This window comes from Lemur catta, chromosome 5, assembly GCF_020740605.2.
Source record: "Lemur catta isolate mLemCat1 chromosome 5, mLemCat1.pri, whole genome shotgun sequence".
NCBI classification, from domain to species: domain Eukaryota; kingdom Metazoa; phylum Chordata; class Mammalia; order Primates; family Lemuridae; genus Lemur; species Lemur catta.
The window spans coordinates 62492739-62502678 of record NC_059132.1 but is presented as its reverse complement, the minus strand read 5'-3'; the positions used below and the strand labels follow the sequence as shown (position 1 = coordinate 62502678).

The 9940-nt window shown below is 37.3% G+C and overlaps 1 non-coding gene across 1 annotated transcript; it reads left to right on the top strand.

The window, feature by feature from the left end:
• The first annotated feature begins 8562 nt into the window (after positions 1–8562).
• Positions 8563–8700, top strand: LOC123638960. The gene has a single exon (XR_006735532.1). It is a non-coding gene; the product is annotated as a U4 spliceosomal RNA (small nuclear RNA).
• Positions 8701–9940: the final 1240 nt, after the last annotated feature.

Here is a 9940-nt window from a genome sequence, read left to right as displayed (position 1 = left end):
TTCATGCTTAAACATAAGATCCCAATTTTCATCCAAAATCTGCTTAAATTTTCAGTCCTATAAATTTGCTACTCTTTCTGAAGCTAATAGCAATTTTTAAAAAATAGAGCTCTATTTAACTCAGTTAAAAATAATTATTTCTAAATCCTGAGTAATCAATGAGACTGTGAATCTAAGAAATTCATTTTTAATGATGAAAACACTAATTTCATAATAAGGCAATGATAAGATGCATTTATATTATATGAAACACATTATTATTTATCATTTTTAACACAACTATTTCACAAATTTTCCTTTCACAATGAATGTTTTAATAACCCTTTGGATGTGGTATCTTTTCATCAGTAGTTTTTTGGCATCTCTAAACACTCTCACAAATTATTCAGCAGTCACTTTGGGTTTTGAAATTAACATTTGATTCATTTAAGTAACAAATGCAAAAATATAGTTTTCTGTTACACTTAAGTTCTTTTTATAAACTTTAAAATTCTATTTTAAAATAAAAGCACATTTTAAAATTCACTTTTTTTGATGGTCTTTGATTATTGTTTGATTCCATTTGCAAACTTAAACTTCCTTAAATATTTCAAGTGACATTTATAAACATAATATTTTCAATTTGTTTTGTTGTTGTTGTTTTGGAGATGGAGTCTCATTCTGTCTCCCAAGCTGCAGTGCAGTAGCCCAATCCCAGCTCACTGTAACCTGGAACTCCTGGGCTCAAGCGACACTCCCGAGTTAGGAGTCCTGAGTAGCTAGGACTACAGGCCCACACCACCACTCCCAGCTAGTTTTTAAAAAATTGTTTGTAGAGATGAGGGGATGGGGTCTTGCTATATTGCCCAGGCTAGTCTTAAACTCCTAGACTTAAGCAATCCTCCTGTCTCAGCCTCCATAGTAGCTGGACTACAGGTGAACACCACCACACCTGGCTAATTTTTTCCATTTTTTTAGTAGAGATGGGGTCTCGCTCTTGCTCAGGCTGGTCTCGAACTCCTGACCTCAAGGGATCTCCTGCCTCGGCCTCACCAGAGTGCTAGGATTATAGGTGTGAGCCACCTTGCCTGGCCACCCTCCTAAGTATTTTTTTTTTTTTTTTTGAGACAGAGTCTTACTCTGTTGCCTGGGCTAGAGTGCCGTGGCATCAGCCTAGCTTACAGCAACCTCAAACTCCTGGGCTCAAGTGATCCTTCTGCCTCAGCCTCCCAAGTAGCTGGGACTACAGGCATGTGCCACCATGCCCGGCTAATTTTTTCTCCATATAGTTTGAGTTGTCCAGATAATTTCTTTCTATTTTTAGTAGAGTCGGAGTCTCAATCTTGCTCAGGATGGTCTCAAACTCCTGACTCGAGCGATCCTCCTGCTTCGGCCTCCCCAAGTGCTAGGATTACAGTCATAAGCCACCATGGCCAGCCATTCCTAAGGATTTAAATAAGCATAATAAACTTAATAAGTAAACATATTTTTGGTGAGTTATTACAAATTATGTAAAATTGTCTTGAACCTTTCAACCTAAAATAAGTCCAGATCAATGATGATGTTTCACATTTTAAACTTGAAACCATTAGGCAAATCTATTCAATACTGTAATTAATATATTCAAAAAATTTTAAACATGTTATTTAAAATACCACATTAGTCATAGTTTATCCACAAATATAAACCTAAAATATTAGACCTAATATTTTTTTAAAACCATTCCTCCACTAAATTCTAGGTCTTTTCAGGGTTAATTCAATTCTAAGAAGAAAACAATTCAGTCTTCTCAATGTCACATCAGAGATTTTGGTAAAGAGCTTGAGTCGAGACATCCAGGGCAATTTCCCTCTTGAGGACGAGAAGCAGGTGGAAATGTCCAAACCCGTGCCCTGCACATGGGGTGAACTCACAGCCCAAGTCCACTGAGAACCAGGGACACATTACATAAGTATCAAGGCTGGGTTAGTTTGGCAACTCAATCTAGAGCATTATTTGATTAGATTAAAATAATTTCTTTAAGGGTTAATTTTATCCTGAAATTCTTTTCATGTCTTGGAACTGAGGTCTGGTTTGATTCTGCATTTCCCTGTTGTCTTGTCTAGCTCTGGGTCATGGTTCTAAGGTCGTTTTAACAATGCCTCCAAGCAGATACAGACTTTGCCAGGAGCCTTGCTGCTCATTAACAGATGCTCCAGTCCCTGGACATCCCACATTTGAGAAGGCAGCACTGTCTGTGGGAAAAGCATCCATAATTTAAAGCAATAAAATATGAAGAGAGAGAATGAGATCTAGTGTGAAAAGTCAAGGCAAGTCAAAGAAGTATTTTATATTACTTGAATGTATAAATGATCTACAGTGACACAAAGGTCTGTTATGTGCACACACGGATAATGATTATATCTGTTCAGCACACTGGCATAAAGAGATAAGGCAGCTCTCAGCTGGAGAGGGTCTTCCCAGGGGCTCCAGCACATTCCCAGGCCCTGCTTGGCTGCCCTGTGGGCTGAGTGGATCAATATGTCAACACATCTGATATCTATTCAGTGTGTGACAGCAGAGATTATCTGGGCTAAGAGTTCTTGTAATTTTAAAAATACTTTTCAAGACAGAAATGTGATAAGGAGTCTACAGCTTACATGCCCCCCATGGACTCATAGTCAGTAATTGTTGAGATGTTTGAGACCTGTGGCTGGCTTCACAGGGGGGCTGAACAAGCATATTTCAGTGTCAATCACATAACCATCACCTTAGTGCTGATGTCTTGGATTCCCACACAGTAACATATAACTACATATATATTTTACATCTTAGAGCGCTTCAGAATTTATTTTTAAAAAACCATATGTTTAAAAAAATTATGCTTATTAGATATTCTTACTCACTTTTACTGACAAGTAATAGGAAATGAAAGTTTTTTGTGTTGTTTTATTTTTAATTTTTATTTATTTATTTATTTTGAGACAGGCTCTTGCTCTGTCACCCAGACTAGAATGCAGTGGCCAGATGATAGCTCACTGCAACCTGGAACTCCTGGGCTCAAGGGATCCTCTCACCTCAGCCTCTGGACTGGCTGGGACTCCAGGCACGAGGCACCATGCCTAGCCTCTAGTTTTGATTTATTTTGTTCAACAAAGGGCCACATCTAGTAAATGAAACAGTTAATACTTGAACCTAGATTCTTAGCTATAATGTTAGTGTACCTGTTACTGTTGAGGCAATCATCTTCAACCACCATTAGTAGGTAAGTTTGTTTGCAAAACTAAAGAGATATCCAAAGGCAACAACGGCAAACACCACCATCACAATGAGTCCCAAAAGAAGATCTTGGATATTTTATTTTTGAATAAATATAGCTCAGGTTCCCACAACTCAAAAGAAAAGAAGGAATCTGGAGAAGTTTCAGTGTACAACCATAAAAGTTTGGTTTTCTTATCATGGGACAAAAGCTGAATAATACCAGTTTACTTAGCTTGAAGCTCAGAGGAGCTCTCGAGTAAAAGAAAGGGCATGTCTCTGGTTTAATCTTTTTTTTTTTTTTTCTTTTTTTTATTTTCTGGTCAAGTGAAGCAGTGGCAGTGGAGAAGGAACAAAGGAATCTGTAACTTGTTGTGATCGATTAGTTGTAAACACCACTGCACTGGGACCAACCTGGTTTAATCTTAAGTAAAGCTTTTACGTGATTTCTTACTTAAAAGGATAAGCCCCCAAATGGAATCTAGAAACTACCATAGAATTTTAGAATTATACGTACACTATCCATTAGATTGTCACATTAACCAACCAATGGTCAAACACACTTTTAAAAAAAAAGTTCTTTATTAAGTTAAATATGTATATTTATAGTTTAAACCTCGTGTTCCAAACATACCTGCATGCAACCTCAAGGCAATAGAAAGAACTGAAGAAACTCTAACACAGAAATATACTGCCCTTAGCCAAAATAACAAATACAGAGGATGGAAATTTTATCTTTACAACAGAGCAAGATAAAATATATCTAAGCCACAGCATGGGAAATGCAAGTTGCACTTAAGGAAGACTTCACTGACAGTTAAGTTCCTTGCTCACTGGAAAAAGAGAGAGGAAACATACTTAATTTCCTTCCCTGAAGGTCTTAGTATTTTAAACTTATTAAATATAACCATAGTATGGAATATTTGGGGCATAAAAATGCTTTTATATTGCCTCTGCTCCTATACTGCTATAATTCTAACAAAGCAACTGTTACCATTTTTGATATATCTTTGGCTACTCTTTTTGAATTGTGTGCATTGATTACATAGTTGTTCCTAATACACAATGTACAGCTTTATATTTTACAAATTTCATTTGTTTTTTACTTTGACATTTTCTAAGCATTTTTTATATTTCAGTTGACTTTTTTACTTGTTCTTTTTTTTTCTTTTTTTATTTTGAGGCAGAGTCTTGCTCTGTTGCCCAGGCTAGAGTGCAGTGGTGTCATCATAGTTCACTGCAACCTCAAACTCCTGGGATCAAGCGATCCTCCTGCTTCAGCCTCCCAAGAAGCTGGGACTACAGGCCCATGCCACCTTTAGTAGAGACTGGGCGGGGTAGCGAGGTCTCACTCTTGCCTAGGCCGGTCTCGAATTTCTGGTCTCAAGCAATCCTGCTGCCTTGGCCTCCCAGAGTGCTAGGATTACAGATGTGAGCCACTGTGCCCAGCCAATTTTTTACTTGTTCTTGAAATTAAAAATTCTTTAAACACTGCTTTTTTTTTTTTTTTTGCTTCGCCTTTTCTACCAGTATAAATTGTGCCGTAATGGACGTATTCAGGCAGATAGCTTTTGTTCACGTTTGGACAAGTTTCTCGGGATAAAATCCCAAAAGTTGGATTGGATGCTACGAACTTTCTTTGTGGCTTCCTAAATTGCATTCTAGAAAGCTTTCAGTTTATGTTGCAGTCAGCAGTGCCTGAGAGCACCAGTTTCACTGAGGCTCCCTTGGCACTGAATATCATAGCTTTTTACAGTTTTGCTATTTCAATAAGAAGTAACTGGTCCCTCACTCTTGCCTTTTGTTTACAACTACAGGACAACACGATAATTAGCAATGTATCTAATTTACCACTTCACCAGTTCACTGAAATGGGATGTTTAACTATTTAAAGCAATCTCTGCAACGGGGGATGAGTCCCACTTGGAATGATGTTCAGTCATCACATTATTTTTAGTTTATTTATTTATTTTAAGACAGAGTCTTGCTCTGTCGCCTGGGCTACAGTGCCATGGTGTCAGCCTAGCTCTCAGCAACCTCAAATTCCTGGGCTCAGGTGATCCTCCTGCCTCAGCCTCCCAGGTAGCTGAGACTACAGGCATGCACCACCATGCCAGCTAATTTTTTTCTATTTTTAGTAGAGACAGGGTCTCAGTCTTGCTCAGGCTGGTCTTGAACTCCTGACCTCGAGCAATCTTCCCACCTTGGCCTCACAGAGTGCTAGGATTATAGGTGTGAGCCACCGTGCCCATCCCATCCCATTATTTTGATGTATAAGTGGAGAAGCCTGTCTTTTCCAAATGTCAGCTTAGACTTCACATTTTTGTAGCTTGATTTAAGCCCTGTTTATATTTTAAACTGCTTAAAACTGAAGAAGACAGAATTTGGAGAACAGATATTTACAAACAAGAATATTTAGAAGGAATTTGATTATTTGCAAGCACATCCAAACCTCCACACCTAATTAGCAAGCTTTATAACCGACAGAAAGTACCTCAGTCTTGAAAAATCAGTTGGTGCTCATGACTGACTCTCAATTGCAATAAGATTGTAAGAATTACTCTTTAAATTAAAATATGAAAAGTAAAGTATTTCTTCAGTCCATTAATTCTTTCTGCCCTCAAACATATAGGCACTGATCAATAGGTTCAATTCAACCCAGTTATTTAGCACTTACTGAATTTATAGTACTATATGCTCTGATCTACAAAGGTAGTGAGATGAATATGGCATGATCTTTTCCCTAGAGGCACACACTGCTTTATATTATAGATCAGTGAACATTTTCAGTCGACAGATAGTCTTCCAGATGCAACATGTTATTTTGCTATCTTGGAGGTAGCTTCTGAACTATGAGACTCAGGGGGCAATTTGCTCTAAGGCCTATTTGTCTTGGACCCCATTCAAGAGAGAATCAAACTTTTTATTTTATTTTATTTTTTTTATGCTGTGGTTTCACCTATGAATGGGCCCAGCAGCATGGCCCTGTAGGATAGCCTGGACTCGTGTTTACACATAAAAAAATCAATAACCTCCTTAAAATACTGATTTGCTGTCTTAGTAGAGTGCATGTTTTCAAATGTTGTTGCCAAGCATGTATTGATTTGAATGGTTTGAAAATCTGTTTTGATTGGATATTAGAAAATACCTTGCTAGAACTAAAAAAAATGACAGCCATTGTCAGGTTTTCTGAACAGAGTGTATTAATAACCAATTGATATTGACAAGCACTGGCCTAGCCACATGTCCAAATTACATCTGGTTGACAGTTTGGTTTATCTATACACATCAGTTATTATCCATTACTGGAGCTGGGGCCTCCATGATCTTTATAAAAGATTGGGCATTGTCCCCACTTTCAGTGAGCATGTAGTCTCCTAAAAAATGTAGTGTAATATCCAGAGAGAACCACCATCCTGATGGTAATATGCTAAAGGCAGAAGTGGACTGGGAGTGATATTAATGTTAATCAGGTGTGGGGTGCATGCAAACATTTGTGAAATGCCTACCCTCTATTAAGCACTTTATATGTGTTTACTTTTGAAATTTTCCTAAGAAGAGTATGAAAAAAGTTTTATCTCAATTTTCACAATGTGGAAACTAAGGCTAAGAGGAATCAGACAATTCTTATCAAGCTCTTTTAACCAATAACTCGGAGTACCAGGATGCAAATCCAGAACAGCCTGATTCCAGAGCTTGTGTTCTCTCCTCCACACCATCCTATCGAATGAAAGCATCTGGGAAGACGTAGGTCAAATGTGATTAGAGGAAAGACCAATTGGTCAAGGGCGCCACCTTGAGCATTTGGGACTCTTGGGATAAATAAACCAGCCCTATCTTTTAGGTTATCTGGGTTTCCTATATTGGTGTTCTAAAGTTCTTTGAGGCTACCAACCAATAACTAAAGTAACTTGATAAATATGTTGAAGTTTTGTAATTATATTTGATTTTGTCTAATGGGAACTTGAGGGAAACAATAAAGAATAAGGTCAGGAAGAAATGGGAATGATTTTATTTTAACTTAAAATTTTTCTGTTAATCAAAAATATATATATTACTGAAATGCAGATGTACAGCATTGGCACTAAGTGAAAAAGTATGTGAAGAAAGGAAGTTGGGCTCCATAGCTTCATTTATTTAAAAAACTTGATTGACAGACTACTTTAAATGGTTAATTTACTTATTAAAGCTATATCTTTCTCTTGCCCGACTCTATCTGGCTTCTGCAGCTTTTGCCACTTAGATCCTCTTTTTATTGTTGTTGTTTGTCATCTACTGCTGTCAACTCATCCTGGCTGATAGCAAAATGATAGTGCATTTAGACACAAGTGACAACACTCTGGCCTGGCCACATTTTCAAAGGAATCTGGGTGGTTTTTAAAAATGTATTGATGGGACATTATTAGGAAGTGGTGGCAGCTTTTCCTCAGTAGAAGGCCAAGACAGCTTGTCCAACAATAATTTGTGAAGCTTTACATAGTGAGGAATCTGTGGTCACCCAAGGATAAGCACCAGAAGGTGGACTTGGGCAGAAGAAGTGGCACCTCTTAAACTTTAGGCATCTGCTCTAGACTTTTTTCTATGTTTACATCATATTTTCACAAAACAAGCTCATAGCCTACTATTTCCCTTTAATATACTGTGCAGATTTTCCAGTTTAGATAAACGTACTTCCACAAAATAATTTTTTAAAAAGCAATAGCTAGAAATGGTGAATTTATTCAAACAAAAGAAATTTAAATGACATAGAACTAGAGATATTAGAAATCTGCATGTAGTAAGAAAGTGACTGTAAATTCGCTAATTCTATAAACATTTTGAGTTCAGCATCTGCAAAATGATATTCACCTCTTTTCTTGAATATACACATCCATGTGTTCATGTCATGTTGATTCTGGCAAAAATCAGGGATACCAAAAATATTCTTGAGTTTCATAAACTGTGTGAAGTCAGTGTCAACAAAAACATTCTATATGAATGCAAACCCCCCAAATTTCATAGATGTATTTTATCATGTCAGAAGCATAATGGATTTATTTTTTCATAGTTATTGATATCATAATATATTGGCTTATTAGTAATAGTGATATTTTTCTTACATATTATCTCAGTATGGACAAAATATTAATGTTGATTATTTGTTATTAAAAATATTTTAAATACTTTTCAACATAAAATATTTACACACATTTAAATGTTTTCTTATAAAACAGTCTTTAATGGCATTTGCTGTTCTTTCTGGTAACTAATGCTTTCACTTTTCTTCATCGAAGTATAAATTATATTCTTGTGCATTATGAAGGACTACTTTAACAAAAGTATTCTTAAACAACATTAGAAATTTCAAGCTTTGTGCAGTGGCAGTATCGTAGCCAATGAGGTTTATCTGAGGTACAATTATTGATAAGAAAAGAAAAAGAAATTTCAGCGAAGGAATTTTTTACAGTTCACTTTTTTTTTTTTTTTGAAACAGAGTCTGGCTCTGTTGCCCTGGCTAGAGTGCTGTGGCGTCAGCCTAGCTCACAGCAACCTCAAACTCCTGGGCTCAAGCAATCCTTCTAACTCAGCCTCCCCAGTAGCTGGGACTACAGGCATGTGCCACCATGCCCAGCTAATTTTTTCTATATATATATTTTTAGTTGTCCAGCTAAGTTCTTTCTATTTTTAGTAGAGACCGGGGGGTGCGGGGGGGGTCTCGCTCTTGCTCAGGCTGGTCTCAAACTCGTGACCTTGAGCGATCCTCCCACCTCAGCCTCCCAGAGTGCTGGGATTACAGACGTGATTATAGCCACTGCACTTGGCCGAAAATGTTTCTTTCAGATTATTTTTCAATTTTGCTGTGAAGTAGATTGTTGTTTCTTTGGTAGTTTTATTATGTGGCTTTAAAATAAAAAGGTTTTGACTTCTTCCAAGTTCATAGTTTTCAGAATAGATATATTTTTGGAAACCTTATGTTTAGAGATATTTTAGATTATCAAACATTCTTCAATAAAGCCTCTCAACGAAACTGCAATAAATATGCATCTACATACTTAGCTATATTACTAGTATGTTCTGGAACCAAAACAAGATGGTCTTCTCATCTTGTTTTAAAATCTTAACATTTTCATCATACTTGGTTTGGCATTTTTTGAAATGACAATTTAAAGTTAGTTTAAACCAATTTATTATATATTATTCATTTACTTTTTTTTTTTTTTTTTGAGACAGAGTCTCGCTTTGTTGCCCGGGCTAGAGTGAGTGCCATGGCGTCAGCCTAGCTCACAGCAACCTCAAACTCCTGGGCTTAAGGAGTGAGTGCCATGGCGTCAGCCTATCTCACAGGAACCTCAAACTCCTGGGCTTAAGCGATCCTCCTGCCTCAGCCTCCCGAGTAGCTGGGACGACAGGCATGCGCCACCATTCCCGGCTAATTTTTTCTATATATATTTTTTAGTTGGCCAGATAATTTCTTTCTATTTTTAGTAGAGAAGAGGTCTCGCTCAGGCTGGTCTTGAACTCCTGACCTCGAGCGATCCACCTGCCTCGGCCTCCCAGAGTGCTAGGATTACAGGTGTGAGCCACCGCGCCCGGCCTTCATTTACTTTTGAGTAATGACTTTATAAAAGGCAACAACTCAACACAGCAGCAAAATGAGATTTATTATTTTTCTTTCTGTAAACTATTGGTGAACGTAAGAAAACAATCTAACACAACCCCAGTAGGGCTACAAAATTCACTTATG